Source organism: Homalodisca vitripennis, chromosome 6 (genome assembly GCF_021130785.1).
Source record: "Homalodisca vitripennis isolate AUS2020 chromosome 6, UT_GWSS_2.1, whole genome shotgun sequence".
In the NCBI taxonomy this organism is placed as follows: domain Eukaryota; kingdom Metazoa; phylum Arthropoda; class Insecta; order Hemiptera; family Cicadellidae; genus Homalodisca; species Homalodisca vitripennis.
The window spans coordinates 167,990,158-168,001,990 of NC_060212.1; positions in this window are offsets into that span (position 1 = coordinate 167,990,158).

Here is an 11,833-nt window from a genome sequence, read left to right on the forward strand (position 1 = left end):
ATAGGCGGAGCACATGCAACATTTACAGGTGTTTAGTGTAGTAGGTTCTGATGTATCAATGGTTTGTTTACATTGAAGCTTTCAAGGCCAATTAGGCGGAGCACATGCAACATTTACAGGTGTTTAGTGTAGTAGGTTCTGATGTGGGTTGTTTCCATTGAAACGTTCAAGGCCAAATAGGCGGAGCGCAGATGTAACATAGCAAACCGGTTTATTGCTCTATAATATAAGGAAACATTTTCAGGTATTAGGTCAATTTCTATATAATTTAATAAATTGTGTACTGTAGCTAATGAGGGCCACAAATGTAATTGTATGACACAGAATACTCCAAAAATGTTTATAAAAAAGGTAGGCACACGCCAGACCAGATGTGTCGCGTAGCAGGCTGAAGTGCATGAAACGGCTCTATCATACTTGAGATATCCTGCAGAAGTAAATTGTTAAGTCCCCTGACAGGCAGAAAAGACATTATGCCATCCCCCTTATATCATAGCTCAAGTACTTCACGAGATATCCTGCGGGAAAGTTAGAATACACTAATGCTCAACCGAAACACATTCAGAGGCATGTTCCAGCGTCTACATGCGTATCACAGCTCAATTACTTCACGAGATATCCTGCGGGAAGTTAGACTACACTAATGCTCAACCGAAACACATTCAGAGGCATGTTCCACCGTCTACATGCGTACCACAGCTCAATTACTTCACGAGATATCCTGCGGGAAGTTAGACTACACTAATGCTCAACCGAAACACATTCAGAGGCATGTTCCACCGTCTACATGCGTATCACAGCTCAATTACTTCACGAGATATCCTGCGGGAAGTTAGACTACACTAATGCTCAACCGAAACACATTCAGAGGCATGTTCCACCGTCTACATGCGTACCACAGCTCAATTACTTCACGAGATATCCTGCGGGAAGTTAGACTACACTAATGCTCAACCGAAACACATTCAGAGGCATGTTCCACCGTCTACATGCGTACCACAGCTCAAGTACTTCACGAGATATCCTGCGGGAAGTTAGACTACACTAATGCTCAACCGAAACACATTCAGAGGCATGTTCCACCGTCTACATGCGTATCACAGCTCAATTACTTCACGAGATATTCTGCGGGAAGTTAGACTACACTAATGCTCAACCGAAACACATTCAGAGGCATGTTCCACCGTCTACATGCGTACCACAGCTCAATTACTTCACGAGATATTCTGCGAGAAGTTAGACTACACTAATGCTCAACCGAAACACATTCAGAGGCATGTTCCAGCGTCTACATGCGTACCACAGCTCAATTACTTCACGAGATATCCTGCGGAAAGTTAGACTACACTAATGCTCAACCGAAACACATTCAGAGGCATGTTCCACCGTCTACATGCGTACCACAGCTCAATTACTTCACGAGATATCCTGCGGGAAGTTAGACTACACTAATGCTCAACCGAAACACATTCAGAGGCATGTTCCACCGTCTACATGCGTACCACAGCTCAATTACTTCACGAGATATTCTGCGGGAAGTTAGACTACACTAATGCTCAACCGAAACACATTCAGAGGCATGTTCCACCGTCTACATGCGTATCACAGCTCAATTACTTCACGAGATATCCTGCGGGAAGTTAGACTACACTAATGCTCAACCGAAACACATTCAGAGGCATGTTCCACCGTCTACATGCGTATCACAGCTCAATTACTTCACGAGATATCCTGCGGAAAGTTAGACTACACTAATGCTCAACCGAAACACATTCAGAGGCATGTTCCACCGTCTACATGCGTATCACAGCTCAATTACTTCACGAGATATCCTGCGGGAAGTTAGACTACACTAATGCTCAACCGAAACACATTCAGAGGCATGTTCCACCGTCTACATGCGTATCACAGCTCAATTACTTCACGAGATATCCTGCGGGAAGTTAGACTACACTAATGCTCAACCGAAACACATTCAGAGGCATGTTCCACCGTCTACATGCGTACCACAGCTCAATTACTTCACGAGATATTCTGCAGACAGACAGAGGACACATGTTTCTTGTCCCCTGAGTGATATAAAAATATAAGAAATGTCAAGTAATGAGATGGGTATTCAATGAGTTATATAGACCATGCTAACCTCAGATGTCCTTCGGAAAGTTACGCTGCGCTGACGCTCAACCAAATCCCATAGACGGATTTGCAAAGACAAGCAGAGAGACGGACAGAAGACAATTTTGCCAATCCCATGACTGGTACACTTCGCTAGCGCTCAGCCGATAAACTCACATTTAGAACTTACGAATAATGTTTTTAAGATACTAAATAATGGCTATTTTAATAGTCACAATTAAAAAAAATAAGTTCAAATAAAATCTTTTATACAGTTTACCTGAACAACGGAAATGAAGTGGATAGGATACAATTGTTATTGTGTATAAATCGTAATAACTGAAAAAGAAATGTTTAAACGTTGTGAAATTTTATGTTGTTCGATACAGATAAACTGTGAATGTTGAATAAGTGTGGATTTATAAGTATATTACCAAAAATATTTCCCATGTGGGAGAGTTAATTTAAGGAGTTTTTTTGTAAAGAATCGCCGCGCGTAAGTAGGACTGGTACGGATATCTCCACCCACACATCTGATTGCCCTATTGTCGTATATCAGTTACAAAGGAGAGTAAAAGCATTAACCTCTATGAGGCCGCAATGCAGTAGACTCACTGTCCATGAGATATGGAGCCCACCTGCTTACATATCACCTGGCAGGGCGAGGGGAGGCGAGAGGCCGAGATAGCCAGCCCTTCATTGATCAAAGGGTGTCGAGTGTTGTGTGGCTTGCCCTTTATGTAGACTCAGGTACAGTACTGCTCTAACGTATACTTCAAAGGCCCAACAGGGCGACTTCACTCTGCCTTTCAAACTTTCACAGACTTCCGGGCGAGCGACGCGACTGCGCCGTAGCTGGGAGTGCGGATTTGTTGGAGTAATTTCAAGCTATACAGAAAATCGTTTATTATATAAAACACATGTCACAAAACTAGGTTCTGGGAATTATATCGGTCCAAGTATTAAGGGTAAAAACTCAATATCAGAAATGGTTTGTTTTAGACGGTGTTAAAGTTTAAGAGGTGATTGTACTGGCCGCTATCTTAATTTTAGCGACTTATGAAGGATATGAAACTTTAAATACTTTGTACAACCGTGTTTTAGGCGTACAACTGGGTTTAGTCTTTAAGATATGCATATCTCCTCTGGATTAACACACATTACTCCGCTGGATTAACACACATATCTCCTCTGGATTAACACACATAACTCCAATGGATTAACACACATATCTCCTCTGGATTAACACACATAAAAACGCTTTTTGGACTTTTGTTGTTGTGCATTATGTCACCTATCAAATATAGACATTAGAAGAAAAACTCTTTTTTTGTTAAACGGAAGTGTCTGAAGGCACAAAATTAAATATATATGATATATTTGAACATAATCAGTCGCGTCGGTCACTCGGAAGTCTTCCGAGTCTTCGGAAGTCTCGGAATTTTGTGCCTTCAGACAGAAGGCACAAAAAAACTCTAAAAAAGAGTTTTTCTTCTAGAGTGAAGCCGCTCTGATGGGCCTTTGAAGTATACTTTGGAGCAGTACTGTACCTGCGTTTACATATAGGAGTTATAAAGAGTTAACATGTAGGAACACAATTTCGGGGAAAGGGTTCGAAAAACTGGAATAAAAGAACTAGGAACATTCAGTTCAGCCCTGGTACTTAATAAACTAAATATATAAATTGCAGAGCGACTCAGCGCGACCCGAGCCCGAGCTGTGCGCCATTACCGGCCGGCACTGCGCCGGTACAAGTTGTAAGACGAAACCGCTGCAAACTATCCTTGAATTCTCCAATCAAGCAGTTAACCCAGTTCCTTGTTGACAGCGGTTATGTACTTGAGCATCTGTAATGGCCGGACGCGCAGGCATCCATCTTGAATTGGAGATAATGCCCTTCAGTTAGCCGATGCGCCGCAGCGCCGTCAACCGTGTTAACATCCCTCACGAGATAAGTCAGGCCGACTTATCGTGCATTATATACAACCTCCCTCACGGTTCGTATAACTTATTCTGACACATATCACCCCGAACCCCTTTCAACTGCTTCCATAAGTAAATACATCCCGGCCGACACACGCTTATCATATTCAAGGCAAATATCGTGATTTCCAGCTTATGTCGCTCACTACAGGGAAGCAGTTTTATTAGAATTCCTTATAGAGAATCGCTTTGTGTTACAGTAGAATCTTGAGACCTACAGATAATTAATAACAATAATTTACGTAAGCCCAATGGGATACATTTTAATTGAATACATCTACTTGCCATGTGTCTGCCAGACATGAAGAACTCCGATTGAGGATTGTAATTGTAATGTATTGGTATAGGCTACATAGGCTGGAGATTTCATTTTACGAATTGGTTATTTAGAGAACGGGCTGAAGATATCAGTGGTAAACATTACGTTATTGGTAAATTAGCTGACGCGACGGCTAGAGGGATGCATTGATAGAAATAAAACTATTACTCGTTGTAGGCAGCAATTTCTTTGATAATCATTATATTATTGATGTCCTCCTCCGTAGACTAGTGGATATAGTCACGGCTCTCTAACTGAGAGATCACGGGTTCAAACCCTAGAGAGGTCCTATCATACAGAAATAGCAGACACAGTGTATAAACAAGTCAGCATAGCCGAGAGCTGAGGTTTTAAAGAGACAAAGACATTGACTATTGACAGACTACTGGTTGACACTCAAATTAGTTATTAATATACAGTCGGCTGTAGGTCTAATAGTTGTATTACATTAATGGCATGCAGCTGAGTAATAAACAGCGTCATCGGTGGTGAAAGGCTGCAGACTGGAAGGTTCACTGATAAGATGACGTTGTTACGAGGCATCAGAGGAATAGTTTCAGGGAGTTGTACTCATTTCTTGGGAGAACGCTGGTTGGAAGATGACTGAAGAGTATTACTTCACGGCTGAAACTAAGGGAGGGACGTTTCAACACTGGAAGCTGTTGGGATGAAGTTTGAAGTATCACTGAGGTGTTATCTTTTGAGGGTTGAAAATTTCACCTGCGGATATAAAGGTTTTATTAGACTATTAACTGATCTGTCTACTCAGGTTTGCATACTAACCGATGCGTATTAAGTTATTGCTAAGCAAGGATTGTGCACATCGAAAATGCGTTATTGGCCTCGACATGACAACTCTAAATCGTTTCTTTTCAGTCTGCTAATTTAATCACGATTTTAGAAATATGAATCTTAACAAACGTCGTTTAACCACCAAAGCATGACCGCAAGTACTTGTAATGTTTGTGGTCGACACCTAACACCTACTGTTTGTAAATGCTGGGGGAAGCCATACAGACCGAGTGTCAGTTACAGCGCTATCGTTGCTCAATGGCTCGGAAAGTCTCTCCGACCACTCACTACTACCAGAACAACTCTACCAGTTATGTCACAAGAACTCAGGTCAGACACAACAGCAAACACCGCTTGTTTTGTTACCGCACACAGTGTCGCCTTGGAGCGTCAGTTACAGGATTATCGATGCTCAATGGCTAGAAAACCCTCCCCGACCACTCACTACTACTAGAAAAACATTACCAATTATGTCACAAGAACCCTGGGCAGACACAACAGCAAACACTGCTTGTTTTGTTACCGCACACAGTGTCGCCTTGGAGCGTCAGTTACAGGATTATCGATGCTCAATGGCTCGGAAAGTCTCTCCGACCACTCACTACTACCAGAACAACTCTACCAGTTATGTCACAAGAACTCAGGTCAGACACAACAGCAAACACCGCTTGTTTTGTTACCGCACACAGTGTCGCCTTGGAGCGTCAGTTACAGGATTATCGATGCTCAATGGCTCGGAAAGTCTCTCCGACCACTCACTACTACCAGAACAACTCTACCAGTTATGTCACAAGAACTCAGGTCAGACACAACAGCAAACACCGCTTGTTTTGTTACCGCACACAGTGTCGCCTTGGAGCGTCAGTTACAGGATTATCGATGCTCAATGGCTCGGAAAGTCTCTCCGACCACTCACTACTACCAGAACAACTCTACCAGTTATGTCACAAGAACTCAGGTCAGACACAACAGCAAACACCCCTTGTTTTGTTACCGCACACAGTGTCGCCTTGGAGCGTCAGTTACAGGATTATCGATGCTCAATGGCTCGGAAAGTCTCTCCGACCACTCACTATTACCAGAACAACTCTACCAGTTATGTCACAAGAACTCAGGTCAGACACAACAGCAAACACTGCTTGTTTTGTTACCGCACACAGTGTCGCCTTGGAGCGTCAGTTACAGGATTATCGATGCTCAATGGCTCGGAAAGTCTCTCCGACCACTCACTACTACTACTAGAACAACTCTATCAGTTATGTCACAAGAACTCAGGTCAGACACAACAGCAAACACCGCTTGTTTTGTTACCGCACACAGTGTCGCCTTGGAGCGTCAGTTACAGGATTATCGATGCTCAATGGCTAGAAAAACCTCCCCGACCACTCACTACTACTAGAAAAACATTACCAATTATGTCACAAGAACCCTGGGCAGACACAACAGCAAACACTGCTTGTTTTGTTACCGCACACAGTGTCGCCTTGGAGCGTCAGTTACAGGATTATCGATGCTCAATGGCTCGGAAAGTCTCTCCGACCACTCACTACTACCAGAACAACTCTACCAGTTATGTCACAAGAACTCAGGTCAGACACAACAGCAAACACCGCTTGTTTTGTTACCGCACACAGTGTCGCCTTGGAGCGTCAGTTACAGGATTATCGATGCTCAATGGCTCGGAAAGTCTCCCCGACCACTCACTACTACGAGAACAACTCTACCAGTTATGTCACAAGAACTCAGGTCAGACACAACAGCAAACACCGCTTGTTTTGTTACCGCACACAGTGTCGCCTTGGAGCGTCAGTTACAGGATTATCGATGCTCAATGGCTCGGAAAGTCTCTCCGACCACTCACTACTACCAGAACAACTCTACCAGTTATGTCACAAGAACTCAGGTCAGACACAACAGCAAACACCGCTTGTTTTGTTACCGCACACAGTGTCGCCTTGGAGCGTCAGTTACAGGATTATCGATGCTCAATGGCTCGGAAAGTCTCTCCGACCACTCACTACTACCAGAACAACTCTACCAGTTATGTCACAAGAACTCAGGTCAGACACAACAGCAAACACCGCTTGTTTTGTTACCGCACACAGTGTCGCCTTGGAGCGTCAGTTACAGGATTATCGATGCTCAATGGCTCGGAAAGTCTCTCCGACCACTCACTACTACCAGAACAACTCTACCAGTTATGTCACAAGAACTCAGGTCAGACACAACAGCAAACACCGCTTGTTTTGTTACCGCACACAGTGTCGCCTTGGAGCGTCAGTTACAGGATTATCGATGCTCAATGGCTCGGAAAGTCTCTCCGACCACTCACTACTACCAGAACAACTCTACCAGTTATGTCACAAGAACTCAGGTCAGACTCAACAGCAAACACCGCACACAGTGTCGCCTTGGAGCGTCAGTTACAGGATTATCGATGCTCAATGCTCGGAAAGTCTCTCCGACCACTCACTACTACCAGAACAACTCTACCAGTTATGTCACAAGAACTCAGGTCAGACACAACAGCAAACACTGCTTGTTTTGTTACCGCACACAGTGTCGCCTTGGAGCGTCAGTTACAGGATTATCGATGCTCAATGGCTCGGAAAGTCTCTCCGGCCACTCACTACTACCAGAACAACTCTACCAGTTATGTCACAAGAACTCAGGTTCAGACACAACAGCAAACACCGCTTGTTTTGTTACCGCACACAGTGTCGCCTTGGAGCGTCAGTTACAGGATTATCGATGCTCAATGGCTCGGAAAGTCTCTCCGACCACTCACTACTACGAGAACAACTCTACCAGTTATGTCACAAGAACTCAGGTCAGACACAACAGCAAACACCGCTTGTTTTGTTACCGCACACAGTGTCGCCTTGGAGCGTCAGTTACAGGATTATCGATGCTCAATGGCTCGGAAAGTCTCTCCGACCACTCACTACTACTAGAAAAACATTACCAATTATGTCACAAGAACCCTGGGCAGACACAACAGCAAACACTGCTTGTTTTGTTACCGCACACAGTGTCGCCTTGGAGCGTCAGTTACAGGATTATCGATGCTCAATGGCTCGGAAAGTCTCTCCGACCACTCACTACTACCAGAACAACTCTACCAGTTATGTCACAAGAACTCAGGTCAGACACAACAGCAAACACCGCTTGTTTTGTTACCGCACACAGTGTCGCCTTGGAGCGTCAGTTACAGGATTATCGATGCTCAATGGCTCGGAAAGTCTCCCCGACCACTCACTACTACGAGAACAACTCTACCAGTTATGTCACAAGAACTCAGGTCAGACACAACAGCAAACACCGCTTGTTTTGTTACCGCACACAGTGTCGCCTTGGAGCGTCAGTTACAGGATTATCGATGCTCAATGGCTCGGAAAGTCTCTCCGACCACTCACTACTACCAGAATGTCACAAGTCTACCAGGTCAGGTCAGACACAACAGCAAACACCGCTTGTTTTGTTACCGCACACAGTGTCGCCTTGGAGCGTCAGTTACAGGATTATCGATGCTCAATGGCTCGGAAAGTCTCTCCGACCACTCACTACTACCAGAACAACTCTACCAGTTATGTCACAAGAACTCAGGTCAGATACAACAGCAAACATCGCTTGTTTTGTTACCGCACACAGTGTCGCCTTGGAGCGTCAGTTACAGGATTATCGATGCTCAATGGCTCGGAAAGTCTCTCCGACCACTCACTACTACCAGAACAACTCTACCAGTTATGTCACAAGAACTCAGGTCAGACTCAACAGCAAACACCGCACACAGTGTCGCCTTGGAGCGTCAGTTACAGGATTATCGATGCTCAATGCTCGGAAAGTCTCTCCGACCACTCACTACTACCAGAACAACTCTACCAGTTATGTCACAAGAACTCAGGTCAGACACAACAGCAAACACTGCTTGTTTTGTTACCGCACACAGTGTCGCCTTGGAGCGTCAGTTACAGGATTATCGATGCTCAATGGCTCGGAAAGTCTCTCCGGCCACTCACTACTACCAGAACAACTCTACCAGTTATGTCACAAGAACTCAGGTCAGACACAACAGCAAACACCGCTTGTTTTGTTACCGCACACAGTGTCGCCTTGGAGCGTCAGTTACAGGATTATCGATGCTCAATGGCTCGGAAAGTCTCTCCGACCACTCACTACTACCAGAACAACTCTACCAGTTATGTCACAAGAACTCAGGTCAGACACAACAGCAAACACCGCTTGTTTTGTTACCGCACACAGTGTCGCCTTGGAGCGTCAGTTACAGGATTATCGATGCTCAATGGCTCGGAAAGTCTCTCCGACCACACACTACTACCAGAACAACTCTACCAGTTATGTCACAAGAACTCAGGTCAGATACAACAGCAAACACCGCTTGTTTTGTTACCGCACACAGTGTCGCCTTGGAGCGTCAGTTACAGGATTATCGATGCTCAATGGCTAGAAAAACCTCCCCGACCACTCACTACTACTAGATAAACATTACCAATTATGTCACAAGAACCCCGGGCAGACACAACAGTAAACACCGCTTGTTTTGTTACCGTAGACCGCCCCGCCTTGGAACTGGAAGACGACCGTGATAAACAACAGTCATTAAAGGCGATAGCTATCCTTTATTTGATCTCCACCGCTGTATTGTTTTCCGTTATCTATTTGCCTCGCTGACAAAGATCGAAGATAGTGGATGTTTTCCAAACGGCACTATTTCAATCGACCTCGACACTAATATAAGATACTTGGGTTTAAAAACACTCGCTATTGTGTTCTAAGTTTCGTACACTAACAGCGGTCATTTAACGTGCTGTGTTTCTTTCTGTTTAAGTTCCTTCGTAGCAGAATAATGGAAGTCTTTTAAAAGGCATAGAGCGGAATTTAAACGTAATTAATGTGTAATCTGACTTTTCATCTTATTTGTCTAAATTAATTTTGTAATTAATAATGTGGCATGGTTTATAAACTTGTTATGCACAAACTAAGCTCTCTAGTAATTATTAGAAGGTTTTTAGTATAAGGAGTAAATTTGGCTTTTAACAAGTTGACATATATGTATATATATATATATATATATATATATATATATATATTTATATATAATATATATAATATGCAACCTAAAGGTTGCAATAGAATACTGCCTTCCAAATTATACTTTAAGCATAATCTGTGTAGATTTCAGCACTCAGCATGGACAAATGACGTCCCATGACTCTCTCATAATACTCGTATAGAAGAACCATATCTAATGTATAAAGATAGGCGTTTATTATTGCAGTGCTACAATAGTCTACAAGCGAGTCGTGGAACCGACCGACAAGTCACTGTCACTGCCCAGGCTTGCGGAGATTTATTCAGGCAAGACGTGACATGTCTCTCGGGGAGAGATTAGCACCAACTCGGTAAATCTCTAAGTTGAGCCCGACCAGAGAGGTGCAGGCAAACTTGCGATCAATTACCCCAGAAAAAGATTCCAACGCTCTCTCACCTTCTCTACGCCACTCTAGAGACAATGACTAGGATAACTGTTCTCACACAATTCCATTCCCAACAAAAATAACAACATTACAATATCCTGGAATACTTTCTTAATATCAATACTAACATCAGAACATGTTATCTAAGGGAATCTTTACTTAAGAAGAATTTCAATATGTTATAAAATCTAAAAAATGGAATAAGGGCTTAAATATAGGCCTAGTAGTCTAATAGCCCATAAAATATGAATAACTATAAACGTAAAACATAAAGTCAGTGTTTTTGTTAGTGACTTAAAATCGAATTTGTAAACTATATTTGAACCAAATTTAATAATTTTTGTATTCATTTACTTTCAAACATATTGTTACCGATATATAGCCTATATCAACAAATCATTGCATGCACTTTATACTCCCGTCGCAACAACTCAACAAATGTGAAGGAAACAGGATTTTTCCGGACATTTGCCATCGTTCAGTGAACAAGAAATCAGTAACACTACATTCTTGAAGCTCTTGCCTTATTGGAAATGATATATTAATTCAAACAAACTCTCCAATAACATAATATAAATAAATAAACTCTCACAAAAATAAAAAACTTTATGTTATTGGAGAGTTTGAATTAACAGTAACACTACGTTTCGAGATCTGCAACCTGATCTCTTCTTCAGGTAAAGAACTAACCTAATACATAATGACAAACTAGGTTAAAATAAACAAATCATACCAAAGCGTTGTGGCACGCCTAAGTCAGGAATCACAACCACTATGTTGTTTGTCAACTTCAATAACTCTAAAGACATGCACTTAATAAAAAACTATACACAACACTAATCACCTTGACCTGTATTCTGCAGTTCAGTTTTAATACTCTGTTGGTGTCTCTTTCTTCCAATGGAAATCGTGCAATCTTCTTTGCAAACTGCCGGATATATTTCGGAATAAACAATGGCAGGTTGCCTTACAGCTTATGGTTTTACCATTGCAAATTTAGTTTCTTTCCTCACTTTGCATGTGTATTAAAATTACTGTCGTGGTCAGAAGCACTGATATGGTTCTCTTCATCATGATTGGTTCTGGCTCAATAAGAAAGTTACCAACTTTATTCCATATCTTTAGA